This window comes from Thrips palmi, unplaced genomic scaffold, assembly GCF_012932325.1.
Source record: "Thrips palmi isolate BJ-2018 unplaced genomic scaffold, TpBJ-2018v1 HiC_scaffold_12, whole genome shotgun sequence".
NCBI lineage: Eukaryota > Metazoa > Arthropoda > Insecta > Thysanoptera > Thripidae > Thrips > Thrips palmi.
In genome coordinates, this window is record NW_023144623.1 from 9,723,060 (window position 1) to 9,729,949 (window position 6,890).

Consider the following 6,890-nt stretch of genomic DNA (forward strand, 5'->3'; position numbering starts at 1 on the left):
CGGTGCAGACAACAAGCCTCGGCTGTGATGAGAGATCGCCATCTCGCGGATGCTTTCGTGCGCGACTCTGCTAAAAGTCGTGTCTCTTTGAACTCCATGGGGCCAAATCACAGAGATTTTCCAAGTCATTCATTCGTTGCCAACTCAACGAATTCATATTTTGCCGTCAAGAATCTTGGTAAATTCTATTGAAACCGATTGAAACTGAATAATTGTTCGCTTGCAGAAGGTCACCGTGGCCATCTACTGCTCGCGGATGCACTTTCTCGCGGCGAAAACGGGGGTACGTTCCGCGCACGGTGGCAGCATTGTCCGCGCCATGATGGAAGCCCTGGAGGAGGCGGGGCCGGGCGGGGCCCAACGCAGGCCCAGCCGGCCGTGCCACTACACCAGTTCCACGCTCCACTGTGGCGCTGGCGGTGCGTTTGGACCTCGCCGGGTCATTACAGGCATTTGTTGCCGCGAGGATCGTAGCGATATCGAACCAAACAGATCGAGAATGTTTCCAAACAGCTCCGCCGTGCGACGTTGGGCGCCTTCTTCTAGTGGCGGCGCGGCGGGTCTGTTCGTTTGGAGGGCGGGGACGACCGCGCTGCGCACTGCACTGCGGACAAACTCCTCCACCATTTTCATTCCGTTCGGCTCAAGCACCACCAAGTCTCAGCGAGAGAGAAGCTCCGAAAAAGGCGCCCCTTCTTTCCCCCTTTCTCGTTTATTAGGCCGCTCATTAATAAATATGTAAATGCGAGTCAGCGCGGCCCGAACTTCTGTTCTCCCACATTTTAATTTGTGAGCCAAACGCGGTCCGCGGCGTCCAGCGCGGCCAGCGCGGCCAGCCCGCAGCGTGCCATGAATCTTGCCTTACGAGGAGGAGGGTACCTACACTGTGGCTGGCTCCGGCCGGACCTTTGGCCGCGCCGCCCCTACCGCCGTCTCTCTCGCACTCGCGAGGCGTGCCGCAGGGCCGCAGGGGTGCGAGAGAGACAGAGCGTCGGCGCGCAGCTGCCGGGATGCCCGGGGGCTCGCCGCTCGCAATCGCCGCGGCGGTGGGCAACCCGGCCGCAGCCCCGCCGAGCGGGCGGCCTACGCTCTCGAGGCCAGGCGTTTCCGCGGCCGGCATCGTGGCGGCATGGCCGGCCAACTGACTCAAATGCTGAAACATTCGCAATGTTTGCAGACCCGTTTCCGATGTCCGCTTCAGATCGACCAACAGTGTAGCCACTCTACCTGCTTGCTCGGTCCTGCGGCTATTTGCTCAAGTCAGCAGCGCTCCTAATGGTGTCGCTGCGGCTTATTTATCGCTCCGGCCTCGCTTCGTCTCGCTTCGCCCCGCGGCATTTTCATCTCTCTCTCTCTCTCTCTCTCTCTCTCTCTCTCTCTCTCTCTCTCTCTCTCTCTCTCTCTCTTTCCTCTCCCCATTCATATGTACTGCTGCCGGTGCTCGGATTTTTCGGACGCATAAATGAAGCGCACCTTTCCACACACGTCCGATATATATTTCATATAAATCTATGTCTGTGTGTGTGTGTGTTTTTGTGTCTGATTTGTTTCGTGTGTGTGTGCATGTAAGTTTTGTGTGGTTTTGTGCCTGTACAACCACAGACCTCTCTCTGCCGTAATTTTCTCCGGGAGTCTCTCCGTACGCTTTTATTCGCAGTTCAGCAGCCCAACCGTGGCGAATATCGGCAAGCTGACGGACGGGCCCTGCCGCTCGCATGTCCAGCACGCCCAGCACGGCGGCGGGGTCATCGGTTGTCAGTTATGATTCTAAATTGATGGCAGTAAAACCGGACAATGTTTCAGCAGCGCTCGGTGAACCGAGTTCGTAAAGGACCGCATCCTCGTCTCCGCGTCTCCGACTTTAGAAGCCGTCGACGCTCCATGTTGTTGCACGCACGAGAACTGCTCGGGCCGCCATAAAAACGGAGGCAGGTGCCGTTAAAACGCAAAGTGGTTCCAAAAACTTTCGTCATTTTCTTTAATACTTTTATTTAAAAGATGTCTTAATTACTTTGCGAAATTATCCGCGGCTCGCGGGCAGCACCGTCCGGGCGCGCGTGCGGTATCAAGATGAAGACGGAGAGGATGGTCAAATAAAGGCTTTTCGTGTAGTTTTTTAAATAATTGCGTGAGTAAGGGACGTCCTTGCAGCCTCGTTTTTTTTCTCGATTTTTAACATTTACTTTGATGCAATGCTAATACTATTGTTTGAACACGGTACCTGTTAACTTCGAAGATCATTAGGTAGCTGGCTCCCCAGCTAGCGTGTGTCTTGGTAGCTCAGTGGTAGAGACCGTGCACCGAAAGAGTAAAGTTGTGGGTTCAAATCTGTCAGGGAAATCGAAGTATAACCATTGCAGAAGAAGGTGAAGGGAAGTGTCATATTTTTACAACCAAAAAATCTTATTGATTTTACACATTTTGTCGTAAAATTAAAAAACGATACTTTTCTTCAAATAATGACTTTTGTCATATTCTACTGAGGCCAGAAAAAAAAGAAACTTCCCCGATTTTACCAGTTTAGTTGTAATATAATGACTTTTTTCTTCAAATGATGATTACTTTTGTATTCTGCAAAGGACTTCATGGATCCAGAAAACTGTCTTCCTTATGTCGTTAAATTACAAAACTTCTTGTAAAAATACGACGTGGTTGTAATTTGAAAATACAAAGGGTTTGTGATAGAAAATTTGCAGAGGTTTTGTTGTCATTTTACAAAAAAATTTCTGAGAGTGTGCAATGTATGTGTGTGTGTGCTGCCCGTTCCACCACATGACCTCTCTCTGCCCGTAGCTTTTCTCCGCGGAGTCTCTCCGTACGCTTTTATTCGCGTTCAGCAGCCCAACCGGTGGCCGAATATCGGCATGCTGACGGACGGGCCCTGCCGCTCGCATGTCCAGCACGCCCAGCACGGCCGGCGGGGTCATCGGTTGTCAGTTATGATTCTAAATTAATGGCAGTAAAACCGGACAATGTTTCAGCAGCGCTCGGTGAACCCGAGTTCGTAAAATGGACCGCATCCTCGTCTCCGCGTCTCCCGACTTTAGGTAGCCGTCGACGCTCCATGTTGTTGCACGCACGAGAACTGCTCGGGCCGCCATAAAAACGGAGGCAGGTGCCGTTAAAAACGCAAAGTGGTTCCAAAAACTTTCGTCAGTTTCTTTAATACTTTTATTTAAAAGATGCTTAATTACTTTGCGAAATAGGTCCGCGGCTCGCGGGCTGCACCGTCCGGGGCGCGCGTGCGGTATCAAGATGAAGACGGAGACGGATGGTCAAATAAAGGCTTTTCGTGTAGTTTTTTTAATTAGCGTGAGTAATGAGGACGTGCCTCGCAGCCTCGTTTTTTCTCGATTTTCTTACATTTACTTTTATGCAATGCTAATACTATTTTGTTGAACACGGACCCTGTTAACTTCGGATTTACTTAGCCCTTATTCATCGTGGGGAAAATTTCAAAAAAGACCTATTTTAAGGATGTGCTTAAAAAAAAAAACCTCTATTTTGTCTTGCGTTTCATTTTTAACGTCGGAGTTGTGACTGCCTTAAGGACTCTAGTAAAAAGCGATGTTCGCCCTGCGTCGCCCTGCGCCTGTCCGTCCACTCGCTCAAATTGAAACATTTACCGGGAAACGGCGCGTTCTTCCCTCCGCGCTGCCGAGGGCGTTCCCCGGCCAGTCCCATTTTCATAAATTTATGCCGCCGTCAAGACAAACATCATCCGAGTACCAACATTTACGGCGAACAACTCCGCAGAAGCAGCGAGGCGCACGGTAGCTCGCAGGCAGCATGCCCACTAGCGCCGTCCCCGTGTATGTGAGAGTGTGTGCGCGCGCGCCAGTCTAAATCGTACAGGAGCTGCAATGCAAACGTAAGCAAAAATAATTTTAAAAAAATTCCCTACAGAATTTTTACCGATTTTGTTTGTCTCTCAAGTATTGAATCTCCTTTATCGCGGGTACTACTGGTGCGTTTGCAGACTGCTTCAGAAGTCAACCACCCCGGAGCACACTAATACAAACACGCACATACTGGACTCCCCCCACACACACATGCACGCGTGCCGCTCACATACACTGCAATACAACACACACTGACGCATCCTCATACATCCATACACAGGCCGGTACACGCACACAGAGACAACATCGCCCCACACACGCACACACGCCCACGCCCTGCCGTCTTCCACTTGGGGAGGCAGCGACAAGAGCTGTCGTTACTTTGGGTGTGTCCTGCAGTGTGGCCAGTGCCCGGCGGTGCCCGGCGGTGCCCCGTGATTACGAGAATTAGCCCAGGTTTATTCTATCGCGGACCTTTACGTGATGAGTATGATGCCCTCCCTCCCCCGCGCACTGCCGCACACTACACAGCCAAACGCGCAAAAGAGTCAGTCCAAAAAGAGGAAAGGAAGCTGATGGTGAAGTAAACTTCTCACCCTCAAAAAATCTAATTTTTTAAAATCCACGAAAATTTGCATTCACGCCACACCTTGAACGGTTCTGTACATTTGCAAGCGCAAACAAGCGTCAATTTTTTTTTCATTTTGTGGGAGTGAGCGTGGCGTAGTGTTGGGGACGCTACGCGGTCATTGTCACGTTAAACACGATTACCGGTGGAAAATTTGGGTGCCTACAGGAGAAATGTGTGCCTTAATTCGGTGCATACATACATCGGGGAGCGTGTAACTACCGCTGGTTTACGAGTGGCTTGTCGTGTAAGTCCAGTCCAAACAGAACACAAAGCGGTACCCACTAACTCAAAAGAAACAATTTTATTTTTCTTCAAAAATTAGATGGCAGGAAAGACTCCTCTTTTGCATTAGTTGCGTTATGTGACGGACTTTCTTTTTGGGCCCCACTTCGAAGCGCAGCTTCCTTCTCCGCTTGTTTGCAGTAGCAGACGACACAACAACACACCAGACGCCTCCCCTCCGCCCTCCGCCCGCTAAAACTTGAGGACGCGCGCGGCGTGGCGCGGCGTCAGCGTTGCTGTGCAAGGCCTTTGCGCTCCTCTCCCCCAGCCGGGCGGGCAGGTTGGCGGGCCTGGCGGGCCTGGCGGGCTGGTGGGCATCGCCGCCCCCACCTCACCCCCAGCCTGAAATTAAGGCCCAGTTCTTCTCTCACACAATCGAACGCAGATTGCACTTGTTGTCTCTCGGCCCGGCTTGCCGTCGGCTTGCCCGGCTCGGCTCCTGCCTCCCTCGGCCCGGCGCCCGGTCACCCCTCACCTGCGGGGGCAGAGGGCCCGGCGCCCGCCCAGGGCCCGCCACCTCAGACTGCGGGGAGGCTGCCCCGGCAACAACGAAACAACAATTGTGTTTCATCCCAGGCGGCACGCGAGATGATGGAACTCCGTTAATGGAAATCATAAAAATGCAATTATCTGGCGTGTGTTATTAAGCGGATGCAGTAACGCTTTCGAGGGCAGCGCCATTCATAACGCAGCCCTGTGAGCGTGTGTGCGTGCGTGTATTGTTCCTCAAACGTCGGACTGTTCAGGGGGTGTGACCGGGGCCGCTGGGGGCGGGCAGTGTTTGGGTTCCGGCTGACCCGGGGGCGTGGCGGGGGCGGGGCGGGGGCGGGACGGGGGCGGCGCCTTGGGGTCAAGTTTATTGCGGGCCTGCACCCTTCGTGATTACAGAGTGTGCCGGCCATATCGCGCAAAAGTCGGCAGGCGGAAGGGTTGGCAGCGAGAGGGTGTGTTAGCGACCCCCCCCCCATCCCCCCATATTCACACACCTTTTGGGTCAGCACCGGTGGTGGCACGTTCCGTACAGTGTACACCAACTTACGCATGCTAATACACTTCGGGTCGAAGACTTAATTTTTCCGGTTGCAGGTGTGGTCCTACGACGGATGCGCACACTCACTGCCTCACAGAATAAACTTCTTCTCTCTCTCTTTTTTTCTTGATCGGTCTCCGGTGATGGTCTCTTTGCAGGTTGCCCGTGTACCGGCGTTTATCTTTGCAACGCCCCACCCTCAGCCGCCACCACACCGCGCGATCTGCTTTCGTCGGCCAGATCCAAGTGACTTGAGACCGCCATTCGGTGGTGCGCGCGCACACACACACACACACACACACACATCCGACCACAATGCGACGTCGTCACCATGGGTGCAGCCTCTCTGGGCGGCCTCTCTCTCTCTCTCTCTCTCTCTCTCTCGCACGATCTTAAAGGCGGTGCGGGTATTTAAATGCAATGCAAATGAGCGCCATCGGCCGGCGCTGCACAGCGCTGCACCCATACGGACACTCCGCGTCGTCGCACGCACACACTCACAAACACACACGCACGCACACACCTCTACATTTGGAGCACTGTACTGCTGTCAATTAGTTGGGCGGCGGGCCGATGTATCGCTGCCGGGAGAGCAACACGACCGCCTCACTCTCTGTGGCCGCGCCGCGCCACGCCGCGCCACGCCGGCCACCCGGTTCGCGCGTCGCAGCGCGTCGCCCGGCCGTTCCATTCATTCGTCGCGAAGAAGGAGAAGAAGGAGGAGGAGAGTCGCGGCGCGATCGCGGAACCGCACGTCCTAACCTCTCTTTTGGTCACAGTTCACGCCCCCTTCCCTCCGTCTCCCTCTCTCTCTCTCTTGCAACCACGATTTATGATTCGACGCATGTGCCGCCCCGCCGCCGCCCCGCCACAGCGCTTGAGGACACGGCCGGGCCGAGCGGCCGGGCGGCCGGCCAGACTGCCGCTGCTCGCTGCCGTCGGCCGGCCGGCCGGTCGGTGCCGGGCGGGGCGGGCCGGGCGCGTTCGAGAAGTCGCGCGGCGAGTCGACGACCAAAGGCGGCGAGCGGCGGTCAAAGTTGGCCGAACCGAAAAACACATCCATACGCGGCGGTGAATGGGCGCGCCCAGGCCGTCTCGGCAGGCA